At 38.8% G+C, this 26,405-nt stretch overlaps 1 long non-coding RNA gene across 3 annotated transcripts; it reads right to left on the bottom strand.

Moving 5' to 3' along the window:
- Positions 1–243: 243 nt before the first annotated feature.
- Positions 244–22,257, bottom strand: LOC106040102 (uncharacterized). Of its 3 annotated transcripts, none has more exons than XR_010827666.1 (5): positions 21,114–22,257; positions 20,657–20,775; positions 7,781–7,929; positions 4,832–4,939; positions 244–2,855 (listed from the first exon to the last, which is right to left on the bottom strand). It is a non-coding gene; the product is annotated as an uncharacterized lncRNA (long non-coding RNA). The 3 variants fall into 3 exon arrangements; XR_001209723.3 differs by lacking the exon at positions 21,114–22,257 and having other exon boundaries at positions 244–2,683; positions 2,815–2,855; positions 20,657–21,007; XR_010827665.1 differs by lacking the exon at positions 21,114–22,257 and having other exon boundaries at positions 20,657–21,007.
- Between the last annotated feature and the right edge of the window lie 4,148 nt (positions 22,258–26,405).

Raw genomic sequence — 26,405 nt, 5'->3', positions numbered from 1 at the left:
ACCTTGTGGAGACATTTGTTTTCAGAAACAACTGTCTCGGTTTGGGGTTGGAAAAGCTAGAGGTAAACATACTGCCCTGAAGTGCTGTAGGCTGGAAACTGAAGTGATACGACCAAAGTAAACAGTATACACGAAAGCATTGAGAGACAGAACTGAAGTTACAGATAGGTATTATGTCTTTATTGTTTGCATTCTCCTTCATGCTTTCTTCGCTATTTGAAGTCAAAGACAGTAGCATAAAAAAGGATCCAATCGGGTAGCACCATTACAGTAGATTCTAGACATTTAGATAAAGCAGCTGTGGTAGCTCTTCTGGATGAGGCTCTTGCAAACTCACCACTGTTCAGAAATAACACTGGAAACCTTTCTTGCTCCCAAATTCTGGATGTACTTTTCTACTCCCGTTTGTCCTGGTTTCCAACCTCTCATTAATGAGAATACACTTATCCAGGTGAAGTTAAATATGTATACAAATTAATTCTTGTATCCTATTCTGCAGCAGAAGCTGGATGTGGTAGAGTGTGCATTGTGTTTGTGGGGATATTTTTGGAGAATAAATTAGCAGCTGATACAGAAATGATCGCATCAATTTGCTGCATTACGTGTATCATGCCTGAAAATAGGGGATCTGCACAGGTGATTAGCCAGGATCCCAAATCACCTTCCAGTTACTTTAGAAAACCCAGTACATTGCTTGAAGAGATACTGCCTATAAATTAAAAGTTATCCAGATACACACTTTGAGAAAAGGAGAAGGCATTTAAACATAGACATGAGCAATTATTTGTGCTCTTAGTGTTAATTTCTTGCGAATCATACATATATATTAGCAAGCTTTTTGACTGTAAAACAAGGGTGTAAGAAATGTTGGATTTACTTACAGAAATCATAGCTACTCATTGTGCTCTGGAGAGGAACAGAAGAGACATTTGTGTTTCTGCCTTTTTATTTATTGTGGTTAAAGAAAGATACATTATGAAGTGGGAAAGATAATGAAAGAATGATTTGATACTATATTAATTTTAAAATACATTAAATAGATCCTTAACAAGATATTTCAGAATTACTAATGTGCACACACATATAGCTATCTACCTATGAATCAACCAATAAACCTTTTTGTATACACACATGCACACAGGTCTGCAGCAGATATAAGCAAGTTTTATCATGTGATGGAAAAGGATGGAGTAACTCTGAAATAGTTTTCCTTCTGTATGTGCAGACTTTCTTCCAATTCCTTCTTGTTCTTCAGCAATCAGAAGTACTTTGTTTAGTACCATTATTAACCTTACCTTGTCTTTCTTGAGTACTTTTTTCCTCCTTGAACGGCAACAAGTAGTCAGTCTCATTCCACTTCTTATCCAATTATATCCATCTTGCTTCTCCTTACTCTCCAGTTTGGTATGTATTTCAGCACTAGAAAATCTTGCAGCTCTAAACACAGATGTAGCAGTGAACATAAAAAGTAAACCCCCATAACTTAAAAAAGAAATTAATCTTAATCACTTAATAGTGTGGAAATAATCAATCAGAAATAATGCAATTTATTCCTCAATGATTAAAGATCAACATGCAGAATTAATAGAAATCATGAATAAAACTGCTCCTAATTACGACAAAAGTACTTGGTGTTAGGGAGCACAGTCATATCATGACTATCAAAAACTGAGTATTTTTCAAGTACTAGCATGAGTACGACCTCAGAAACAATCTAAGAAATGACTTGGTTATGAAAGATAGTATTTTAAGAAACTAACCAACAGCGAACCCAATGTTCAAATTGACATAATTTAATCAAGGTATAATTTTGTAGTATTCTGTACTTAAATTTATACTCAGTATGACAAGCCAGCAAAACCTCTGTGATTTACTGAAAAAAAAAAAAGAAAAAAAAAAAAAGACAAGGTGAAAAGCAATCAGTGGTTGAAAGCTTTGAATATTGTGCTTTGTTTGAGGAGCATTTCTTGTTTTGATTTATGTGGTAGGTCTGTGTGTGCTATGAGAAGAGTTCTAATACTTCGCCAATAAAGAAGATTTGCAGTTGATCTGGATGAGGATAGGCTTTTGTATTCCAGAGCAATTTTGACAGCTACTCTTAAGACAAATCAATAGACTGAAACAGTTTTTCATTTGTGCCATAATTACAAAAGTATGAAACCTTTCATACTTTGAAAAGTACCAATCTTTGCTCTGTGCCTTTTCTCACCTCCCTGCATCTCTCAATTGTCATAACAATTATCAAGTAGCCATCACAGAAGAGCAAAACCAATGCTATACACAACATGTAGTCAGTTGAAAACAGACATTTTAAGTTTCAAATCCAGTCCAGAGGGCAACAGGGATCACTAGAGATACAAAGTTTCTGCTTCCTCTTCCACATTTTTCTGAAGGTACTCCATGTTACTAATTTTCAATTACTTTTTCCTTTCTTTTTTTTTTTCCTCCTTTTTTTTTTTTCCCTCCAATTATATTTTCCTTTTTGGACAACCTTTGTGCTATATTGACAATATGTTTCCATCATCAGAGAAGCCCAGCTTGCCAAATGCTGTTTAATCTTGCTAATTAATGAAGGTTCACCCACTGGTCTGCCTTGTGGAGCACTTCTCTGTTGAATTCCCAAGCTCCCTCCTGGGCGAAGTCTCTCCTCTGGCAACACACTGAGGCCTCCACGTTCCCTCTACTGCTGTGTCAAAGGGAGAGCAGTGAGTATATGCACTAGGAAAATGGAGTATTTGTTAGAATGATCAGTGAAGCACAATACCTGTGCATTTTGAATGATTATAGTTCATAAAATAAAAGTTATAAACAGACCTTGTTAAGAGGAAATTTAATTCCACAGCAGTATCTTCATCCTAAACAGAGACAGAACAGTAGTTATGCTGACACCCAGCAAGGTCAGAGTCTCACGCCAGGACTTTGCCTTCCTCTTACTTGTAATTCTGCCCAATCTAGTTTTTGGCAAGAAAGACAAGAATAATTTTCTTTGTTCTTGTTCAGCTCTTTTCTGCTGTTAATCACCCTTCTGAACATATCAGGCCACCTTTAACATAAATTTTAAACGTATACACCCACAAAAAAAGCAAACCAGTTAACCTTACTTGAAATGCAGTTATTGAGAATGTTTCTCACGATACAGTATTTGTAATTTGTAGTGTCTGTGTATAGTAGCACTACTGTTTCTACAGTGCAGCTGCTTCCTACAGAAGTAATGAGATTTTGCCATAATTCATCTATCTTCACAGAATAAACTGATTTCTATGTAGTTTGTTGAGGATAAGGCTCATTACTGTTTAGGCTCTATAGGTGTATTACTAAAGCATTGTTGAAGTTGGAGCTGCATCAAAAAGATTCATTGTTGCTAAAATGTACTTTTTCAGAAGTGCCAAGTCAAAACTTTTCAGAATGTTTAAAAGTTTCAACTTCTTGGTCTAGTCCAGCAAACCTAAAAAAAATTGGAATGTTGCACAGAAAAGGAGGTTTGGTTTCCAACCCATTCTTACTTGAATTAAATCCAGTTTAAACTAGGTGACAAAATGGAATGCCTAGCTCACTAAAATAAATACCTAAAGAGTTGCCTCTTCTGATAAACTCTGGGAGTTGATAGTACTGTTTAATGTCTGATTACTATCAAAAGCATCCTGTGACATGCTCTCTTTTGCAATGAATGGTGCTGTATTTCATTTAGTTAACTGGTTACAGCTTTAGTCAGTTCTGTTAATACCAGCACTGAAACTTCTTCATGATCCACTGTTGAAATGCATTGTTTTCAGAGTGAAGGATATAAGAAAACTAGCTTGCATGTCAGTACAGACCCATGTATTTCTTTCTTGGGTTGTTTTACCAGGAATAACCTTTTTTACCACTTTGAAGTTACAAGGCAGGAGTAGTCTATGTTTGCATTATGACAGTAATATTTGTTTGCGAAGAGGGTCAGACAAAGCATATTTGATTCATGCAGTGCTTTTTGAAATATGCAACTGCTATCTGAAAAAGAGAAAGTTCACCTGTCTCTGACCTGTTACTAAAAACTTGATTCTCAAATGGAATTCTGTGAAATATTTTCCTTTTAAATTTGGAGTTGTCATTTTTTGTTTTTAATTTTTGAGACCTATTCTAATTTAGCTGGTTCATGAACCAACATGGAAGAGTTAGGCTTCTGAAGCAATTTTGGAAATAAAGAAGGCTGCCTGTCCACAACTGCTAGGCTGTTCTGAGAGTCACTGGTCTGTCACAATACAGACTACACAATTCAGCAACATAATCAAAACTTAGCTCAAAATGAAAGAGCTGTCACAAAACACCTATGAAATATTAGTATGCAAGTGTAAAAGAATTTATTTATTTTTTCTTAACAAATTCAAAGGGAAAAAAAAAATACTTTCTTATATGGTATTAAGAGTTTTAATGAATTTAACCTGTACCCAGTCTGAGACAAGAAATACACAACCCATTCCATTATCATGTGCTTAATGAATATAAGTCGGGGGGAAAAAAAAAAAAAGGGAAAAAAAAAGAAAAAAAAAGACAAATAGTCTTTGAAGAACTAGAGTTTAGAGAGGAGAGAAAAATATTATAAGTATACACCACACTTAGAAGTCCTGACCAAAACAGTCTTAGGACAAGCAAACTATCCTTTAGACACAAACTTTTATTTTGTAAGACCCAGGGCCACTATTTAGAAGAATACTCAAAATCTGTGCTTTCCTTGTACTTGTATTGCATTCTATATCCACCACTTACCAGGAACAAAAACTAAAATGTATTGTCTAGGAACTGATAATGAAGAAAGCACATTCTCTGAAAATCTGCAATCACCAGATAGTCATACCCTGGCTTAAGACAGGAGTAAAGTGCACTGTGATACTCTTCCTAAGCCATAGTTGTAGGAGGTACAGAAAAAGTGTCTTCTAAACAGAACAGCATTTGTTGGTGAACACTGAAAAAAAAAAAAAATTTGTTTCAGCTTTAAAAATCTTGAGGTTTTAAATGTTAGCAAAACTACCAGAAAGATAAGAATTTTTCTTTTGATGATAAAGATTTTTCTCTGGATGATTTTCTTTTGATACCAAGCCTAAATTTTGATCTTGACATATGGAGAAAACACAGATTATTGAAAGCAGCAGATGTTTTATTTTATGAAGTTCAGAGAGTACACTGGATATTTAATAAACTCTTTTACATTTAGGATAACATGATCTTCAAATGGGTCTATTCTACCTGGAATTGAAAGAATTTCTGTGGAAAGCAAGACAACATACAGTTATTGTGATACTGGATGAGCAAAGAAAATTGCATCAGACAGTGCAAAGTATGATCCATTCCGTTATTTTCGAAGCTGAGGTGATTTTGAGGCAATGAGACAGAAATGTGGAGCCAGTTCCATTGGCAGTGTTCAGATATCACACTAGTGGTACAATTCCCTTTGGACTTTAATTTTGTGTACAAGATTTAAACTTGTTCCCTTTAAAGTAATGAAAAATGGTACTCTAGCAAGTTCACTAAGCTCATCCAAAACAATATATAAATGTCAGGAAATATAGAGGCCTAAGTTCTCTTTTAATATTTGAGAAATAGGAGTTTTTAACTTTGCATGAACAAGCATTTTGTCATCTCTGGTTGTGAGGTTCTAGAAGGAACACTGGTTTTACAGCAAATACAGGTTCAAACTCAGTACTTAAGAAAATGATCCTAAAGCGTTAGACATATGAAACATGAAGAGTTGTCAGTGCAAATGGACTGCTGCGAATGTATAAAACCTGCAGTCAATTTTTGCTCTGTTCCACCTTATTTATTTTTTAATAGCACTACTGCTCCTGATCACGACTTTCGTTTTAGATTTTTTCAAAGCAAAACTATTTTTGTTAAGTAACATCATATGTAGAATGAGGACATGAATTTCATCATTCCAGAAATATGATTAAATCATTTCATCATTCATATCATTTAATCAAGAAAATTTTCCCTTCTTCTGTGGCTCCCTTTACAACAGTCATGACACCTTTTTGTAGTTTTAACCCTGATGGGCAGCTAGGCAACAGACAACCTCTCTCTCACTCCCCTTCCTGAAAAGGACAGGGGAAGAAAATAAAACTTCTTCTGGCTTGAGATAAGGACTGTGAGATCACTCACCGATTACTGCCGTGGGCAAAACAGACTCAGCATAGGGAGATTAATGTAATTTATTGCCTATCACTAGCAGACTAGAGCAGTGAGAACTAAAAGTGAACTAAAAACACCTTCCCCCTCATCCACCCTCTTATACTTCCTCCCCCTGAGCAGCACAGGGGAACAGGCAATGGGGGCTGCAGTCAGTCTGCAAGACTTCATCTCTGCCTCTCCTTCATGGTCACTGCCCCTGTTCCACCGGGGGCTCCTCCACGGGCTGCAGCATGGAGATCTGCTCCATGTGGGACCCACGGGCTGCATGGGGACGGCCTGCTCCACCAGGGGCCTCTCCAGAGACTGCAGGGGACTTCTGCTACGTGCCTGGAGCACCTCCTGCCCTCCTGCTGCACTGCCCTTGGGGGCTGCAGGGCTGGCTCTCACCCCTCTCTCCCAGCTGCTGTTGCCCAGCACTTCTTTCCCTTCCTTAACTCTGCTCTCCCAGAGGCCCATCCAGCATCACTCATGGCTCAGCTCTGGCCAGCGGCTGGTCTCCTTTGGAGCAGCTGGAGCTGGCTGTGCTCTGACATGGGGCAGCTGCTGGGCTCTGCTCACAGAGGCTACCCCTGCAGCCCCCTGCTACCAAAACCTCACCATGTAAGCTCAACACAACCTTCTTCAAGACTGTTTTACTGATTTTTTTTTTGATTTTTTTTTTCTTAAGGATTGGAAAAGTATCAGTGAAATTTAGCTACAACATTTCTTTAGTGGGTACTCATTCATTGTTTGACTATGATGGTATTCTCATTGCTCAAAATCCTTTACCTGATGGTTCTTAGCAAAAAGTACAAACATTAAAAATGCATACGTGTGTGTAGAGGGGAGAGAGTATATAATCAGAGTATGGGCAAAAAATTGTAAATGGAATTATTGCTCATGAAAGGTGCCAACTGACAACTCAATTTCTCTGCAAGCATGTACAGGTAAGGCAGTGAAATGCTCAATGCTTGTCCTGTCCTCTGACAGCCTCCTAACACCTCCCCAGCCCTTTTCTTCCTGCATCTCTACACTAACTTTTTCAGAGCATGTTAAACTGTTTGTCATTTGAGTAACAAAATATATTCTGAAGGAGTCCATCCTTCAGCTGTTACACAATGAATAACCACTTGCCACATTAATTCAAAGGTGGGGCCAGAGAAATAGCATTTCAAGATGTTTATAAAGACTTAAGCTGTTCCAAATGCCCATTACAATGTAGAATTTGCCTCTGCTGCAAACAGACAAGAAAGATGACAATATGTTGGCATAGCAGGTTTTTAGGTCAACAGCTATGCCAACATCTTGCCTCCCCTCCAGCTCTGCATAAAGGAACTTCTTGGAAAGGCACCTGTGGGAATTGAATAATTTCCTACTGCAATTAGTTTGATCTGAAATAGAAAATCAAAATTCAGGTAGAAGCTTCATATTTATGTAAAACACATGAATATCAATCTCACTGTGCGGTGTACAGTAACTTGCGTGTGAGATGGTTTTTACCCGTCAGCCTATGTGATCTAAAAAAAGCCCTGACAAAGGGCCTTGTTTTGACTTCTGTGCCTAGGACAGTTGCAGAGCAGAGTCAGTGTTTGCTTAACTATTTTTCATTAAGCAACAATATATTGAGGACTTTTCTTACCTATGCATGAACAAAATCCAAAGTGGAGGATGGTAGATGTAGGAAAATATCCTCTATACAGAAGCAGAAGCATATTCTGAGGTCCCTTTATTTTAAAAAACAATTTATTTATTTTTTTAATTTGGTCAGTCTCTTCATCCTAGATTCACCTAAAAGAAAGTGATGCCAAAGCAAGAGATTTAGAACACAAACATTTACAGTTATATATCAGCAGCCTATTCCATACTTAGAAATTATACTTCCACCGTCGTGTAATCTATTTCCATTTGCGTGTATATGTGTAGAGGGTTTTTGGGGAGCAGCACTTGCCAGGGAGAAGGATTTTCAGCAGGAAAGTGGTAGGCATTAAGGAAACAAAGACAATTTATTTTGCCCATTGCATCACACTTACACTTTTTGTTGTTGTTGTTGTTGTTATTCTTGCTGGTTTTGTTTTTAATTTTACATAAAAGAGGGGAAAAAATAGATATTTGAATATATTTCTGTTATCATGTACCTTGTGCTGTACAAAATGATTGAAACGTAGGAGGCTAATAAGCTTGGCATTTGATAACTAGAACACATCAACTACATTGGTCATTTGAAACACTAAATATACAAACGTTTACTGATCAGACGATGATGTCAACTTGTACCTTTAATGTTCATTTTCAAGCTCTGTATTCAAACTTGATGCTTAATGTTGTAGGAGCATTTATTTTGTTTTGTTTTCCTTTTTTTTTTTTTTGGTGGTGGTGGTGGTTTGGTTTTGTTTTTTTAGATTACTACTGGATTTGGGGGAATGAAGAGGAAAGGAAAGGAAACGTGATTTATTTACATTGGCTGCACCACCTGTAATAAAAAGGAGTGCACTCAAGGTCACAAGATAACCTGAGAGCCTAACGTTTTTTAAGTAACCTGAAGAAACTGTGTTACAGAGAGCCCTTTTAGAGCTTTGATTGTTACACAATGTAGCCTTCTCCAGGTATTACTGTACTATCAACAGTAAAGTCAAGGAGCAATTTGCCATTACCATATACAACCCAGAACTCTCCAAAGAGAGGATTTTAGACAGGAAGGCATGTTTTTCCATATTTCATAAATAGAACAGAAACCACTATAGAATGAAGCACTTTACCATATTTTAAAATTCTGGAAGAAGGATTGTTGTTTTTATTAACACTTGTGTCTTTAATTAGCATTACAATTAGCATGCTAGTTGACATTGTCTTACACAGTTGGAGGTCTGATTCACCACTGATTATTCTCTTGTAGCAAAACTAGTGCAGAGTTTAGGATGTGAATGGCACTACATTCTAGACTCCCTTCAGAATTGCTTTTAAATCCAGTTTAAGGATTAATCCAGCTTTTAAATCTCCCTACTGGAAATAAGTGAATTTCATTATAATTTTCCATTTGGGTTGCTCTGTCTCAGGATGGGAAAGAGGTTTAGTTGTTCAAAATGCAAAGCAATTTTTAAGTTCAAAATGCTTATTTTATAAAAAGTTATGGATATGCGGAAAAAACATGCTTCCTTGCCTTCATTTGCCTAGTTTGTCTTTGCTAAACCTTTCTGCCCTTAGAATTTTGGTTTTAAACATCTTCAAAGCAGGTATGCTTACATACAACTTTTCTTAACCATAACCTTATAGATATCTTATAAATTAGTATGGTTATGACAAACTTCTGCAAGATCTCTGCATTTTCTTAAACTCATGACTTTTCAAAAACTTTCTTGACTTGAAAACTGCCTATGTTTGGGACCTGATTCTGCAGAATATTTGCATGTAAGTGTACTCACATCAGCAGAGGGTTTTTATACATGACATGACATACAATAAACAAGAATTAAACTAAACGGCAGTGTTAGCAGACAAGATCAGGGTGTGTTAACACTGATGTTCTCTGACCTGCCACTCTGATGTCTCATACAATCAGTTCTGTCCTAATGAAGCCTGTTGTTTTGGAGGGCAGTGTATAAACTGAAGCTTAGTCTGGATGTAAGCCAAGGGAGGTATTATTTCAAAGCTGCACATCCTAGCTGTACCACTAACCCAGAGGCTGGATTTGGCATGCTGTGATGATCCAAAATCTACTAATCAGGTCAAACCACTGGCAAGGTTATGCTTTGCAGCAGTAACAGGCTGCTTCTGGAAGTTAACATCCCATTTCAAAATCTGCTCATGAAACTGAAAGCAGGGCTCTGTGGCTTGCAGAACTATAATTAGCATCTTGCAGGACAGGGCAATTCCGGCAGTCTACTGATAAAACACGAAGTCTCTTGTGAAAGAATAATAGAAGATGTAAAAAATCTATGCTAACCTATGGGGAAAAAAAAATGCTATTTTGTAGATTGTGTTGCTTCTCCAGAGACCCTATGAAATAACAAGACAAAAAGGTAAACTCCCCAGCAATACGTTAAACACTACCAAAAGCACAAAGCAAATCAGCTGTTGAAAGACCCATTTTCTGATAAAATAGAGAATTTAATTTTGACTGATAAAAAAGAGGTGGGAAGTGTGAATGTAGTCAGTAGATTTTTCTTAATGACTTGCCAATTTCACCTATTTGCTCTTTTAAGAAGTTCATTAGCAGTATGCAGCTTCTCGTCATTATGGTCAGACAAGAATAAGACGGGAAAGCAAACACGCTACAGGCTGACTACATTAATGCATTAAAACCTTTCCCTCTCAGACTGCTGACGCACAGAAGCAAGGCCGTATACGTAAAAGGATCTTGAAACAAAGGCAAAACTCCACATAAACATTGCAGGCTAAGCTTTTTGGAAGGGAGAAGGGAAGGGAGAACCAACCATGGTTAATCAGATTCCCTGGGACCTTGCAGCGGAGAACACAAAGATGCCTTCCAACCCCCTGCATCCCCTGCATGCTGTGTATAGACCTGCTCTGAGCAGGTTTAGACAACTGATATTTGAAGTGCTGGCGGCCGCCTGGAGCTTCTTCTGTGATACAGCTCCCACCATCAGAACCAGCACCTGAACTGGAATTAGCAGTGTATGTGAGGGGAAGCACCAGCAGAAAACAGGCAGCCTTACAGGCACAGTTTAATCCCTGTAATTATGCAGGTCTGGTAATGTAAAGGTCTGCAAACAAATTCTGAAGCTCCATAAAACTGGGAGTTAGGGACATTCCCTGAAGGATCTTTGTTTTAAAAACAAGTATTTTGGCAGCCTCTGACATGCGTTATCCATTTCAGTGTATTTTCTCACTAATTATGGAGAGACTATGCCTAATTTCCTCAGAATAATAGCCTGAAATTTCTATAGATAAGAGTCTGTCATAAAACGACTTAATTGCATTTTAATTAATTTTAATTTATTGCACTGGCTAAAGAATTTTTCTGCATTAAATGCAGAATAAGCATATTTTTTGAAGAAAATAAATACTTTACTTCAAAGAGACTAACACAACTTATGCATACACAACACTGCTGAGGTGTCACACTCTTAACCCTATGGAACTGGTGAAAAATCAGGAGGTGTTCCAAATTGCAGGAAGACCAAGAACATGGTGATGTGGATTGGTTTGGTAAAAGATTTCTGAAAATCTGAAAATGTTTTTCACCAGAAAGAAGATGAAGGGAAGAGGCAGGTAACCACTTCCAAGCAGATTCTGCAATCAGACCTTGTATGTGAAGTTTTCAGGTAGGCATGCACCAATAAAAGAAAAACACTTGGAAACAGAAAAAATACAGAGCTGATCAAAACATTCATTTAGGGAAAACTTGAGGGTTTTGTTTGTTTGTTTGTTTGTTTTAAGATTTGTACATATTCCTCCCTCATACCAAATTACTTGGCCATGGAGAATTTTGTAAATTATTTACCCAGCAGTATTTGTTCACTTATTCCAGGATAAAACATCATTAGTTCTAATTGGACTTGACTGAGTAGAACCGTCCTCCTTCTGCAATTGCAGGATTCTTCCATAGTAAGTTCTCCTTGTGTATTCTTCAAGCAAAATTTAAACGTTTCCCATTTTCTTTCCACTATTCCCAACACTTATGAAATTCCTCAAGAGCCTAATCTACATTATTTTTCTGCACGGTCTCAAAACTGGACCAGATTCAAAAGCATGCTGAACAGATGAACTAGTATCTTTAGGTTTGAACTGAGCCGTATAAGTCTCTGTGCTCTTTTTTTTTTTTTTTAACTTTATTTTTCATTTTCTAAGTCCTAGATTTGACTCCATGAAATTAAAAAACACACACAAATGTAACTCATGCGAATTTTTGTGGACTTATATCTCCACACTGAAGTCGACTGAGGAATGACTGAGGAATGACTGATTCTCAACTTCCCCCACAAATCAGGATATCCATCTCTTTGACAATTCTTAGCATACTTTGAGCTCCTTTCTTCTTTGCAATGGACATTGTTATAAGAGCTGAACTACTCTTTTTCTACACTGTTTTTTTTGTCCTTCAAAATATCTAACTTTTTGCTGGTGGCTGTGGTAATAACAGAGATGCATAGTATAGACTACGTCTTTTGAGAAGTGTTGTGGTATCTGTCTTCCTCTGGATAATGAAAGATGTGTATTTTCAAAATGAGAGATTATCTGGAGGATCCCGGTTCACTGAGGCTTCTCGTGGCAGCCATTTTTTTTCAGATTTTGCTGAATTCTAACCCTCTGGAAGAGTCGGCAATTTTAAAGGTGGCCCAAAAAACAAGAAACCGAGGTGCTTTGAATTAGATGGGTTTGTCCAAGCACTTAACTATGCAGCACTGAACTTTGTCAGGCTAGTCCCTGACTTCACCTGACACTGAGTAATCTGACCCTTACTCAGATGTCTGATTCCCACTACTCACTTAAAAAAAAACACTGACCTGTTTCTTTGTTTAAGTACAGTGTAGTTTCAGTTTAACGTCATTCACTTATGTTCATATTTATGCAGATATAAATAAAATACACATTTTATCAATATGTGAACTAAGCAATAAGCTACGCATGTGTTCCAATGGTAAAGCCTGCAACATGAAGAACAACTTTGAACTACACTGCATGTTAGACAAATAATAATAATTTAAATGGTATCAACTAGAACTGGATGGTATCATAAAAAAATAAGCAAAATAACTGATGATACAGACCCACAAATATACCTGTCAATCTTATTTAAAACAGAAATCCCTGCAATTTTAATGTCAGTCCTCATTAAAAATTGCTTGCAGGACAAAAGGCATTGTTTTTAAACTTTGCTGCACGTAGTGCAGCTCCTCAAGTAACTTTTCAACTTCTTCAGTAAAGTCCATTTATATCTACTTTTAACACCTAGAAGTGATATTTTCAGAAATGTAATGTTGTATAGCTAGAAAGTCATCACACCTGTTACCCAAATTTGAATCTGTATAGGGATATATCCGTAAAGTGACTAGCAAGGAAACTAGGCATAAAAAATATTTTTCAAAAAATTAAATCTTTTTTTTAAGGTCAAACACAACTGCCACCAGTTAATCCAGTAAAGACATTTCTTACAATTGTGTTAAAACTTCTTATGTACCATTTAGATTAAAAGATTGATCCAGTAGAAATAATTTTGGATTACACGTCCTCAGTCTTCCATTTGAATTATGGGTCAGTATTATGAACCGTATATGAACCTCTCCACCTTACTAGAGGTGCAAATCCCAAACATCCAAATCATTTAGTGGTTGACAACATCGCCTTCTGCGTAAGCAGGATTTTGCTACTGATTAGGTGAACACAGAAAGAGATGACTGGATGTTTGGAAATCAGATTGTGAATTAAACTAGAATCAGGCAATGGTGCTTCATTACCCTCTATGAATTATCTTTCCAGTGCACTTTGTGAGGCATTGGTAATACATGGGGAATAATACATTCACTAAACAAAAATAACCACACAAACAACAAAAGGAATTTAGATTCTCTGAGTATTTCTCTTTCTCCAGTGAGAACTTACTAAGTCCGTTTTTTAGCTGACATATACAGAGCCAGATGCAACAGTGTGTAAAATTGCTAGAATATGATGTCAGTGACATCGTATTTCCCACAATCTTCAGATAGAAACAGGGCATTCTATGAGCTCATATTAAATTTAGCTTTGTTGCTAGAATTAACAACAGTATTTTGATCATGAAAATTATGGATACGATTTTGTTTAATCAGTATCTTGTAAACTTCAAGGATATACTTCCACAGAGAGAGATCTACAGGATAGCTTGTCTACCTGTTGCTTGACAAGATAAGCATCTTTACTTTCAGCTCACAAAGAATTTTGAAATGAATGACAGATAACACTCCTTGGAGGAGCCACAATGCTCCTCCAAGTGTAAATTTACCTCAAAGGGTAAATGCTGTTTTGCAAAAATGTAAGCCCATTACATATTTGTATATTCTTTTTTGGCAAAGCAACAGCTTTGGTTACTTCCCTTATTTGTTCACAATAGACTAAAATGAAGCAGTTCCCAAAGTACAGTGGGAAAATTCAAATGTGCTGTGACAACAGGGTAGTGTTATCCACATTGTCCTGTTCATCAAACACCTTTGTTACTACTGCTGTCCTAAAAAGGGAATCCCCACATGACATGTGATGGTGTAGGATGCATACGCTGAATGGCAATGGGATGTAGCAAGATATCTGGCAACAGCTTTGGTGCGTAAAATTAAATTCAAATGCACCATGATGCATCACTGCTGCACTAAAGGTACAGCTAGGTGTGAACAATGAACCAAAACATGTAACAGCAATACTCTGTCATCAGTAGGTTATGACAACTAAGTCTTACAGAACCAAGGAGCAAGATGCAGCTCTTGTTTTGCTGAGCTGCACAACGCAGAACTGTTTGGGAATTTGTTAGCTATGTCCAAGCCTTTTGCGATTTCTGCCTTGTCGGTTTCACTAGGACTGCACTGTAAGGCATTTATAAAAGACATGCATGCGGATAGTGCCATTAGTTATTGATCTCCTGCTCCTCCACAGTCTAACAATCAAACCACTAAATCTGGAAATATAAATCAGGTACACCAACATGAGGTATAAATTCTTCTGCAGCTTGCAAGCTGTCTGTTGTCCAAGTCATTCAGCCTGTTTTTTCCACCTGGCATAGAAACCAGAAACTGATTCCTACACATAGGAAAGCACAGAGGTTGTCAGTAAAGTTACTGCAGTGTAGTCCCTAGGCAGGTACCCAGTATGGGTCAGGCTGCCTTTGTGTTATGATTGCTTCATTTTAACCATAGCATGTGTGGAACATGCTCATGATGCCCACCATAAAAATGACTGTTGTCACATTTTTTAGTTCACAAACCAGGAGAACTGCAGCCTATTACAAACAAATGCAAAGACAGTGCATCTGTCTATCAGTCTTATAAGAGGCTGGAGATTCAAGAACTTGTAGTGATTCATTAGCAACTTTGCAAACAAAATTTTTTGAAAATATTGTAGTTATACAATAAATTATGCTGTGATCTTCACTGCCTTATTTTACTGTTCCTGACCCCCTCTATCCCAAATTCTCTGTTACACATTAACGAAAGGTGTAATTTACTACTTCTGGATAACTTCTTACAGGGGCAGGTGTCTTGCAAATGTTTTCTTGTGATTTAAAATATTCTTTAAACAGCTTGCTGTGGGCAGCATGTTCCTAAGTAGGTCTAAGAAACAGTGATTAAATAAGGATCTCTACTGTGTCAAGAATATATTCATTGGAAAGAAACTGCAAATTAACTGGGGTTCTGATTTTTAAATATGGTTTAAGCCTGCTCCAGGCCTATCCATGGAAGTTTCACATTTCTGTTTTGGACGCAGACTTTTTCAGTTCACTGTGTATAAAGCTGGCCACTGTCTACTGCAGTACTGTTTTTCTACCCACTCATTCCAAGATCCACATTTAGGACATTGCTGGTAAAGACAGGAATGGGTTTTGGAAGTGTAGGTGAATCAGTGACAATATGCTAGGAACACAGACTCTGGTGCAGGAAATGTGCATTTTCTTACATTTTCTTGTTCATGAATATGAAGTTTTGAAAGGAATCACTTTAACAACTTTATAATTCTGAAGCAGAATTGTAGGGAAGTAGAAAGGGTTACTGTTATGAGAAAAACAAAAACTGTGTGGGTAGCACATAGGAATGAGTCTCCTTCATGCAGCATACCTTAAAGAACTGATTCTTCTCTAAAACTGGTTATATACAGCACCCCTACAGAAATAGGTTTTTGGGGACTAACAGAATTATGGCTGGTGGATATACAACTAATCTTATCTACAGTGCAGCGGGCATCACTACAGAAGACTTTCCAAAGAGAACGACCCTTTGCTGGAGCACTCCCTGGGCAGCCACCGCTGGAGGAGACCCACAGATCGGGCATCTGAGAGGTGGCATACAGCAAGACCAACACAGGAACGGAAGCTAAACCATTTTTTTTTCTTTATCTTGTTCAGAAGCATGACAAGATCTTCATGCTCAATAGCTGTTTTGCAGATATCTAAGCATGACTAATTTTGCCAGGAAAAACTCTGAAATCCCAGTGTTTTAGTGCAAAGTCTTTGTAGTTAATGAATTCCCTTTTTGTGCGTCTCTGTGTGTATGCGTGCATACCCACTAACAAAAAGATTAACCTAAAACAGTATCTCATTGGAGAAAGTATATATAAGAACTGCCAAGGAATGTTAACCTTAAAGTGGATTTTGAAAATAATGCCATAGGGTTTTATTGCTTATATGGAGCTCCTTCCTCTTGTTAGGTCTACTTAACTAAATCTACAGAAACAGACTGAGTTAATCTTTGTCTGTTCTTTGGAAATGAAGGGAGCTACCATTATCTGAGTTTCTAAATTGTAAGATAAAAGGAAGAATCATAGAGTCATTTTAGGCAGATATTTTAAATTTAAAAAGCAGCATCATATTGAAATTTTCTTGGGAATTCTTTCATGTTACTAAAGTGGGTCATAAACACGCACATGGACACAGTAAGGATAGCTTTTTTTTTCCATAAATCATACCAGTCAATTAAAACAGGTTTTGACGGTCCTAGCATCTTCATTAACACATTCAAGAAAAAAAGTCATCCTACTGGCAACTCCCAATCCTGCGTTTATTAAAAATAGTATAAATACAGACATTCGGCTCTGGTCTTACAGGTCGCTTTTAAGGTATTATTACATTTTTTTACTACTTTTAAGTGTTAATGTGTGTTTGTTGGCTTATGCAAAGAAGCTTTAAAATGTATTCAGAGTAATAGTTCACTACTAATTTGCTTTATTTTTAAACTCTGACCTCACATATTCTACTCTCTGTAATTTTCACCTTGAAAATTTGCAAATACTATTTGTATGAACAATTGTTTCTTGTATTTTAATACATGAATTATTAGCTCAATTTTTCTGAATATCATGAGACCTCATTTGGATAACCAAATTTGTGAAAATGATGGGTGCATAGTACTTTACCAGATCAGATCTCAAGAGATACTTATTTACTGCAAAATATGTACTTTGTTTCTTAATTCACTAAACTTCAGAAAGAAATTGGCATTTGTGTTAACAATAGTTTCTAGAGTCCATTCAATTGTCTGTGTTCTGGGAAATCAGTAAGCACAGTACACGAAAGGACAGAACTTCAGCTCGCTTTGTTGCAGAAGTTACAGGGTATATAGTAAATTAAATATAGAGGGGAGAAGCAAGGAGGAGAGTGATCTTGTTGTACAGACACTGAAGGCCCTCTTACCAAAGTGAACTCCTTTCCAACCCTACAATTCCTACACAAATCTAAGACTTGACTCCTCTCAAAGTTCTCGCAAATGCCTACTAATTGTTATCACTTTGTTTTCTGAGTAGCTGGGATGAAACACAGAGCCAGACAAATCTACCATAAGTAAAATAGGAGTAACTGGGTTTCTATGACTTGCAGGTCTTGTGAAACTTCATCAGTTTGTTATGAGACACTCTAAAATTACAATTATAATAACTGTACTAAATGCACATTTAGAAAGAGAGAAAATATTTCCTCTTTGGTGCAGAATGGCTAAAATTAAATCTAGGACCTAATCAAATAAATCAGGTGCAACATATAAAAAAAAGGAGAACAATTATTTCACCAAACGAAGGTGGAACTCTTATTAGGAGAAAGAAAAAAAAAATACAATTTGTGGCAATGTAAAGATTACCAACACATACACAGCCTTTAAATATACATACATGGACACATGCACAGGAAGAAATTAAGTCTGCCTGTGCTACCAATGCTGGTATTTCTTAACAGGAGTTCTTGCCTTTGCAAGTCTTCTTTTTTTTTTTTTTTTTTTTTGTTACAACAGAGAGGTAGTTTCTTCCAAAAAAGAACGGTATCTGACTTACAATATTTAAAGCGCTTGTATCTACATATCTATAACACTGAAAACAACAAAAATGAAATCCAGAGAAGGAAGGTTTACTAACTGTACAGTCGGACAGCACCATCTTATCATTTAGCATTGTGTCTCTCTTAATAACCAAATGGCAAACTTCAATAACTCATTCATCTACCCCATTCTCAAACTTTTCATAGCTCCTTCCTATAACAACATTCCTCCTGCCACTAACCTTTCTTACAAGGGAAAGTTCTCATGGCATCTGTTCATCTGCCAGCTGTGCAGCATCACTAACAGACGAGGGAACAGCAAGACTTGGGAGAAGAAATAGCTAAAGCTATTCTGAACTGAGCCCCACGTTAAATTCACCTATACTGTAAAGGCACACTCCTTTGTCTCTTTCCAGGAACCCCCCTATAGAGCAACAGTATTACTTTCCACTGACTTGTATGTTTATCGTGGGTTTTGAGTTGCCAAGAATAAAATTTTGGTTTGATTCATCAGTTCTGCCCATCCTGTAACTCCCCCAACTCTCAGAGTTACTTCTTACATAAAGGGAGGGAATGCAGTGCCTTGCTCTGACCAGAATGTGACAGACCTCCCTATCGATCTTTAAGGAGAAGCTTAACTTGTGGTTTGCTGAGGAGACACAATGAGAGCCACACAGACTGCAGAGACAGATGGAAATAACATAGGAAAAGGAATCCCTACGACAACAATTGGGATTTATGCACAAATTTCTTTTATTCACTTGATGCATAAACATAATTACTTTCATTTTTTTTAGCCCTGCGCCTCGTCCTTTCTCAGTTCCTTCACACAATACATTTCCACCATGAAATTAGAATTACACACACAAACCAAACCTCATTTCCATACATGAGATTTTAGAGTTGTAAGAAATCTCCAAAAATGGGACAGCTTGCTTTATGTTTTGGGATAATTTTGGTCAAACACAAAGAAAGAGAAACTTCAGCGCAAGGGACTGCCAAAACTGAGCAGTGACAGGGCTGCTTCCTGTAGCTGAGGGTAACACTGGCTCATTCCTTGCTTTGTGGCCCAGCATCCCAAAACACCGACACTCACCACCTTAAAGCAAAAAACTCTTCTTCTGTTCTCAGGCTAGAAACTTTTCTGTAGCTGCAGCTTGTCCTATGCAACCTGCTTGTTTTACAAAGCTTAAGAAAGAAAAAAAAAAGCAAAAAAAAAAAAAGCACAACCCCCCTGCTGTAGTTAATTGCCCAAAGTCCAAAATCTGAGGTCAATCATTGTGCTAACGCACTTCCTTTTAACTTTAAGGTTGTATCCAACCTCTGCAGCTATGCAGAGACCAGAAAATTTCTCAGTTCGTACGCACTGTCATGGTATCATCTACAAGGAGTGGACTACTGCTTTGAAGCCAACACTTGCCTTGATCCCCTTGATAGCGAAAATCCACTTGACTTTAGAGGTTTCAAACTTTTTCCCCATGACGGAAAGTTTCATTTAAATAGGAGTCAACCTTAAACTGGTCTAATTATAATTGCCTATCTAAATTTTCTTTACTCCTCCCCATGCACGATGCATGAAGCACTGAAAAAAAAATGGCTACACACAACCGTGGTACATGGCTAAGTATCAAGACACCAAATACTGAAGAATTAAAGACTATACTTCCTCAGAAAGCACTTTGGCTGGTCATATTGTGTAGAAATATGATTTTTTTTCTCCTATTTGCACCCAATCCTACTGACTGTCACCTGGACAGTACATGGGCTTAGATACTCTTCAGCGTTAACAGAGAAAACTTTTATTTTAGAAATGTACTGAAAACTATCTTATTCATCATTAGCATGAGTTCTGTCTTGAAAGAAACTGTAAATAAAACTCCTCCTAAAAATGTGTCCCTGCGTGCACATGCAGTGCAAACACCTGATTCTGCTTTAGTGTTATTGTTTTACAATTGTTGTATTTCAGTAAGTTTTCTGAAAAACAAAGCTAAGTGGATTTAAAGTGATGCACCGCAGGGAAGTTGGATGATAAGGTGACATAGCAATAGCTGTCAGTGACTCCTTCTTAACAGGAGAAATGAAAATGAAGGATTTCAGCACACCACAGGCTGCAGGTCTGCAGCCTCCTCCACTGTTTGCCAAATTAGAGATCTCACCTGATGAAGATGTCAGTGGCAATCTGTACAAGAAACATTTCAGACACACTGGTACAGGGCAATTCTGGGCTTGCAAAAAAAGGCACGTTGAAAAGAATATTATTAAAGTAGCTCACAGACGAAAAAGAAAAAGCATATATAGACAGAACAGCATGGAAGTGCAAAGTTTTGAAGTGTTTATAAGTTATAGGACTTTTTGCTTAGTAAAAGCATACCCTTCAGAAGTTTATTGTGCTATGGTCTCAGATACCTAGAACGAGAGGATCTAGTTAAAAATGCTAAAGGAGCCCTCGCGTGAATAAAAAGCAGCATGTTCGGCAGCACCTGTAGAAAGAAGTATTTCAAAGATCTGCACGGAGTTTAGTACCAGACAAAACAGCGTACCTGGGGTTGGCTGCTTTCAGCCCGGGGAAGCACCTACCTCCACCTGAGAGCCGCAGCGGGTTTGTCCCGTTCCCCGTTACTCGGGCAGGAGAAATTCACTGCTCCAGCGATCCTCGACGCTCGCCGCAGCCCCAGAGAGCGCAGGCGCTTCCCTCGCTCCGACGGCCGGCCAAAAAGATTAAAAAAATTAAACAAAAACACTTTCGACAGCCGCCTGGCCGGGCAGGGCACCCCTTCAGTAAGCCTTTCGGCGGCTGCCGCGCCGGGTTTGACAGCGGGAGTCCCGCGTTGGGGCCGTCGGGGGTTGCGCTCCCGCCACCCCGCGAACCAAAATGGTTCTGGCAGGGCCCCAGCGCCGCCCGGGGAGCCGCCGGCACGGCCCCGCCCCGGCCCGCCCCGCCGCCCCCGGCCTCCCTTCCCTCAGCCGGGCGGCCCGGGGGCGCCTCCTCGGCCCCCATGACAGCGGTGGGAGCCCCCCACCCGGCAGCCCTTACCTGTCGCGGCGGGGAGCGGGGCTGAAGGGCTGGGGGGGTGCTGCCGCCGCCGTGCGCCTACACCTGCCGCCGGGCCACCACGGCCACTGGCCCCGCGCCTCGCCTCGCCTTGCCCTGCCGGGAAGGGGAGGGAAAGAAAGGAAGGGGAGGGGGCGACGAGCGGCGGGGCCGGGTCGGGGGACGCTCCCCTCAGGGCCGGGGATCGCGCCGGCCTCCCCCCGGCCCCCCTTCTCGGCGGTGTCCCTGTGCCCAGCCGCGCTGCTCCCAGGTTTTCCCTCTCGCGCCGTGCCTTGCCAGGCCTCCCCCAGCGACAAAATGGTGGGGTGGGTGAGGTTGTTCGCCCACAGCGCGGCTGTCCCGGCCCGGGTCCCCCTCCAAAACCTCCTCGGGGATCCCCCCGGTCAGGGGGAAGCCTGTGGCGGCCACAAAAGCCGGAGGAGCTGGGATCGCCGGTTTCTGTCAGTGCTGGTGGAGGTGGTGTGCAGGGGCACCAGAGTTGCGCCTTCAAGTGAGGGCACAACTTCAGACCCGCACACCTCGGATATGATCCTTCCGGCCTTTACCCTTCACCAGCTTTAGCCGTTTTCAGTTTAATTTAGGTTCAAGCAGAAAGTTTTTGGGGATTACCTAGAAAATCAACAGCACTGCGCCTTTCTGCAGTTAAGGTAGTAAAGGCAAGTGTGTAGTAATCTCTCTTTAACTACCTTTTTTTTTCTTTTTAAACACAAATGTCTTCATTTTTGTCAGTGCAGAAAGAACGCTGTTCATCAGGCCTGCCAATACAGTTAGGAAAAGCAAACACATCTTTTGACCTATTTCCTTGCTGCGGCTGAAAAGAAGCAACAAAATGCAAGATTCAAAGAAAGAAAAAAAAAAAAGACAAAACAATTTAGATAGAGTTGTTTAAGTAATCAGTTGGACTGCCTGAAAATAAAGGTGGTGAACACCTGCAGAGCAGAGCAGGGAGGTAGGTGGGTTTTGTATCTCATTACTCATGAAAAGGGAAACCTTGTAATTTCTCTCTGGTGTTTTAGTTACAGTTTGAGTTGTCAAGTTCCCCGTGGAAGTTGCAATACAGAAAAGCTTAAAAAATACAAAAGGGAAAAGCCTGACTTTCAAGCTAACACTTCCACACGAGATAGTCAGCTCTGAGCTTCCATTCCAAGAAGTACACAGGCACGCACCTTAGAGAAGCATGCTGCTCATTAAAAGTCATGCCAATTTCAGAATTTAGCTACACTTACTTCCATTATATTCAGTAATAGATCAGTGATTAGGCAAATGTGTTTTCCTTTATTCTAGTTCTCTTTTGTACTCTTACCAAAGCTTTGTATACAGTCATTTTCAATATTTCCTTCTATGCTCAGTTAATTGTGTAGTTCCTTGCTCTTTTGTGCAATGTTCTCACAGCTTTTTGAAATAAAAAGAAAGTAATTGTAAACCCACAAAACTGATGGAGTAGCTAAATTTTTTAAACTCCAACTCCAATTTGGACTTTGAGTTGACAGCTGTACTTTAAGATACCTCACTTGGATGTGTTTTATTTATTTCCTTGATATAATTTATTTCATTTCCCTAACACAGTTGGTACAGTGAAGAAAAGCATATGGTTTCAGGTTGAGCGATCATAGCCTGGAACTCTGCCTCACGTCTACTTTTCTCTGCCAGCATAAAGCATGTTAGAGCACTCTTTTTTTCAAAAATTTTTGCAGTATTTTGCCTCACATTTTTCAGACTACAGTGTATAGAATAGAGGAAAAAAATAACATTTTCAAGATCCTTAGTAAGAAAATTATCAGTTATGCCTCATGTGGACTGTTATGAGCTTTTCCTTAATGCCCCCTCAAAGAAAGAGGCAGCTCAGCCTTACTCTTCAGAAGATAGTTTCCTGACTCAGGTAAATGCACTCCCTGTGTTTGCCTTTCAAAACAACTGGCTGTAGACTTTTTACCAACTGTAAGGTTATGCCACTTTCAATCACCATCCGCTTGGTGAGGGAGGGAAACAACATATGTGACACGTGTCATCCCTTACTGATTCACTCCACGGCCAAGCAAGGCTTGGACAGACCACCCAGTAAGTAGCTCGGGTGCAAAATCCCTTTGTATCTGTGTCAGAGCATTAGAGCTTGGTGCCATCTGGTTTGAGACTACTACTGTCATTTCTGACTGTGGGAGCTGTTGCTCAGGTGTTTTCCACAGTGTGGGCAATACTCACATGTGCTGAGCAGGCTTCCTCTGCTTCCAATCGTGACTAATACAGCGTAACTTCATGAGAAACACAGAAATTGCTTGCTTGAAAAACTAACATTAGAGGAGTATTCTATAAATATCCTGGTCATAGCTGTAGGGCTACAACTGTGGTGTCCTTTGGCAAAATTATATTGTCTTTTTTCTTTTTTTTTTCTTTTTTCCTTTTTCTTTTTTTTTTAATTAAGAGTGGGAACAACCAAGGAGAACAGAGAAAGAGTCCACCAAACCGCATGTCTCCTTGACAGCTCTCTGCAGACTACCAACCACTGTCCTGCGGCATTTGTTGGTGCCAAACAGCCCTCTAAGCTTAAGAGCAGTTAGTCTCTGCAAAGACATCTGAGTATACTCAGCTTATTGCAGAGATAGACCCCTAACAGGAGTGGAATTATAGTTATTTTAATGATTAAATAGTAGCGATACCTTTTAGGTATCAACAGGATTATTTGGAGGAGAAAAGCAATGACAACTGCATTGGGGCTGAAAAATGGGGTGTATCAGGTTGATCTTATCTTTCATCGTGTTTTTATTTATGCTTAGTGAATTGGGATATATCAGGAGTTGAGACCAGTGACTACAGATTCCGTGGATTTACAAAGCAGCATGTGCATTTATTTCACTGTTATTTGTTAAAATACTTTAGATTGTCCATGCATACTGTGATAGTAATATCTAGTCCAGTCAAATCTACTCCTTACCTTGTAAGTAAAATCAGAGCTATACATATACATGCCTGCATGTTCTCAGGATATGCTGATTTGTTAGGCATTATAAGCTAATTTTGAGACATGAGCTGAATAGTTTAAAAATAGTTATTCTGATTTTTCTATTGAGTAGTAGCACTATTTTGTTGTTGCTCTGGATTTGTTTCAGAAGCTCTTTACAAGGGCAGCTCTCTCACCTTTCAAATTGTTTTTAAGAAGAATCTTGGAGGGAACCCCAAACTAAAACTACTTCCTGTTCTCTTGTAGATCTTCTCATAAGGCAAAACCTGAAAGCTTTCAGACAGCTAAAACTGTGGATGAAATGGGAAAGAACAAAAGAGATATACTAAAAGGATAACTGTATTTTGTCAATAAAATGAATGTCATAAACATCCAAGTAATGTTTAAAACTGTAATTGTCCAAAGCATTATATTTTTAGAAACCTACAAATCCACTGGCAGAAATTTATCTTGATTTGCATTGCTTGGCTTTACACACTGCACTTATCTCCTCCTGTCTGTTTTTGGTGAATGTTAACGCTCCGGAATGTAAAGTTTAATCTCAGCTTTGGTAAGCATATATTAAAGCAATTTTTTACACTCCCATTTCTTCTTTTTTTTTTTCTTCTTTTTTTTTTTTCTTCTTTTTTTTTTTCTTCTTTTTTTTTTTTCTTTTATTGTTGTTTTTAAACTCAAGGACATAACCATTGAAGGAAACAGCTATTTGAAATGTCTCCTGTTAATCTGTGTTTTGCAGATCAGAAACAGGGCTGAGTGAACTGGCTGAAGTCCTGTAACAAGTCAGGAGTGCAGCTGGGCAAGGAGTTCCAGAAAGAAGACTGTCCTCACTTGTCAGAAATGTAGGGTTTAGTGGAGGATTTGTTAGTGCTAGGTCAGAGGTTGGACTAGGTGATCTTGGAGGTCGCTTCCAACCTAGATGATTCTGTGATTCTGTGAAGCAGAGCTATTGCAGTCTAGGGTAGGGGGGCAGTTCAGATCAGATAACTTGTATCCTCCAACGCTGACCTCCTTCAAAGACAGAGAAGTTCCCTGTTAGAAACATCTGAGAGTTGAGCACAGAGAAGGGGAAGGTATCTTAAATGACAGCTGTACCCCTGGGTTGCCTGGAGTCTCGGCAGCATGCCCTCTCCTCTGCATCAAGATCTGAGGTGGTCTGGGGGAAGCAGGAAGTCAATCGCACGGTCAGCTGTATCTGTTCTGTCTCATCAGGTAAAAGTGTGAACTTTATGCTATTCTGGCCCTTTCCCAACAGCATTACAATGTGGTAGTGCAGGTAAGGATCTCACTCAGAACTTGTAAATTCTAGTTATTGTCCTGTATCCTAGGCAACAACAGAGGAGGTGGAAAAAATATGTAGTTGATTTCTGATGGTTTGAAAATAGTTATTTTACCAACACATTACACAAAGTGAATTTCCCTCTGACTTTATGGAGTTCCTGGAGAGAAAGAAAGTACAGAAAGCTTATAAAGCATTTCACAGATCCATGGCAATGCTGTCTCTCCCATTTTCATCCTCTTTGGTTAGGACTGACTTCTCCTTAAAATTTGCTTTGATAGAAAATTCAAGATGTGATTAATGATATTTTTCATGAAAATTGTCTGTTCGACTGGAACATTTGATTGGTTTTATCGGAGGACCAAAAGCTCATGCAGACATAGAGTTCTAACTCTTTTCCTTTTTTAAGAGCATCTTTCTTCTTCTTATGACCTGAAAATTTCTACTATTTTCCTACCCAACTCTGCTCCTATGTTAAAATTATTTTAAAGCACTAACGGCTAGGATCTAAAAATTACCAAAAATCTTTCTTCAGAATAAAATGAGTGTTTCTTTAATTATGTGTGAGTTCTTTTAGCTTAAGCCCATGACTAGGAGAGGGAAAGGAAATCTGGTTTAGGATTTTTGAAAGCCTTGGGTTAGCAAAAAGGTGTAGGAAATTATATGTTTAGAATTCTTAGTTTATGGAAATTAATTTTTTCTTAGATCTCACCTTTTCCTTTCTGCTTATTGGGAATAGTATTAAGGGATAAAAAGTGTAGAAAAGACAAGACATTAATAATATGCAGAGTCTCAAATCTGTAACCTGAGGTCTGCGTAAATGCTAGTCCAATCTGAGGCAATAACAGGTCTTCTTGAGTGACAAGCAACATAAGGCATTCTGTCTGGGAGCTTATGTGCCCTATTCCTTTGGTGCAACCTATCTTCATTCACTTCTCCATTCCTTTAGATAAACCGTTGGGACTGCAGGCAAGCCATAAGGGATAAATAAATTCAAGAGGAAGTGAGTAACTTTCAAACTCCAGTGCTACATCGTATACTC

This window comes from Anser cygnoides, chromosome Z, assembly GCF_040182565.1.
Source record: "Anser cygnoides isolate HZ-2024a breed goose chromosome Z, Taihu_goose_T2T_genome, whole genome shotgun sequence".
Classification (NCBI taxonomy): Eukaryota; Metazoa; Chordata; class Aves; order Anseriformes; family Anatidae; genus Anser; species Anser cygnoides.
This window is presented reverse-complemented; position numbering and strand designations above follow the sequence as displayed.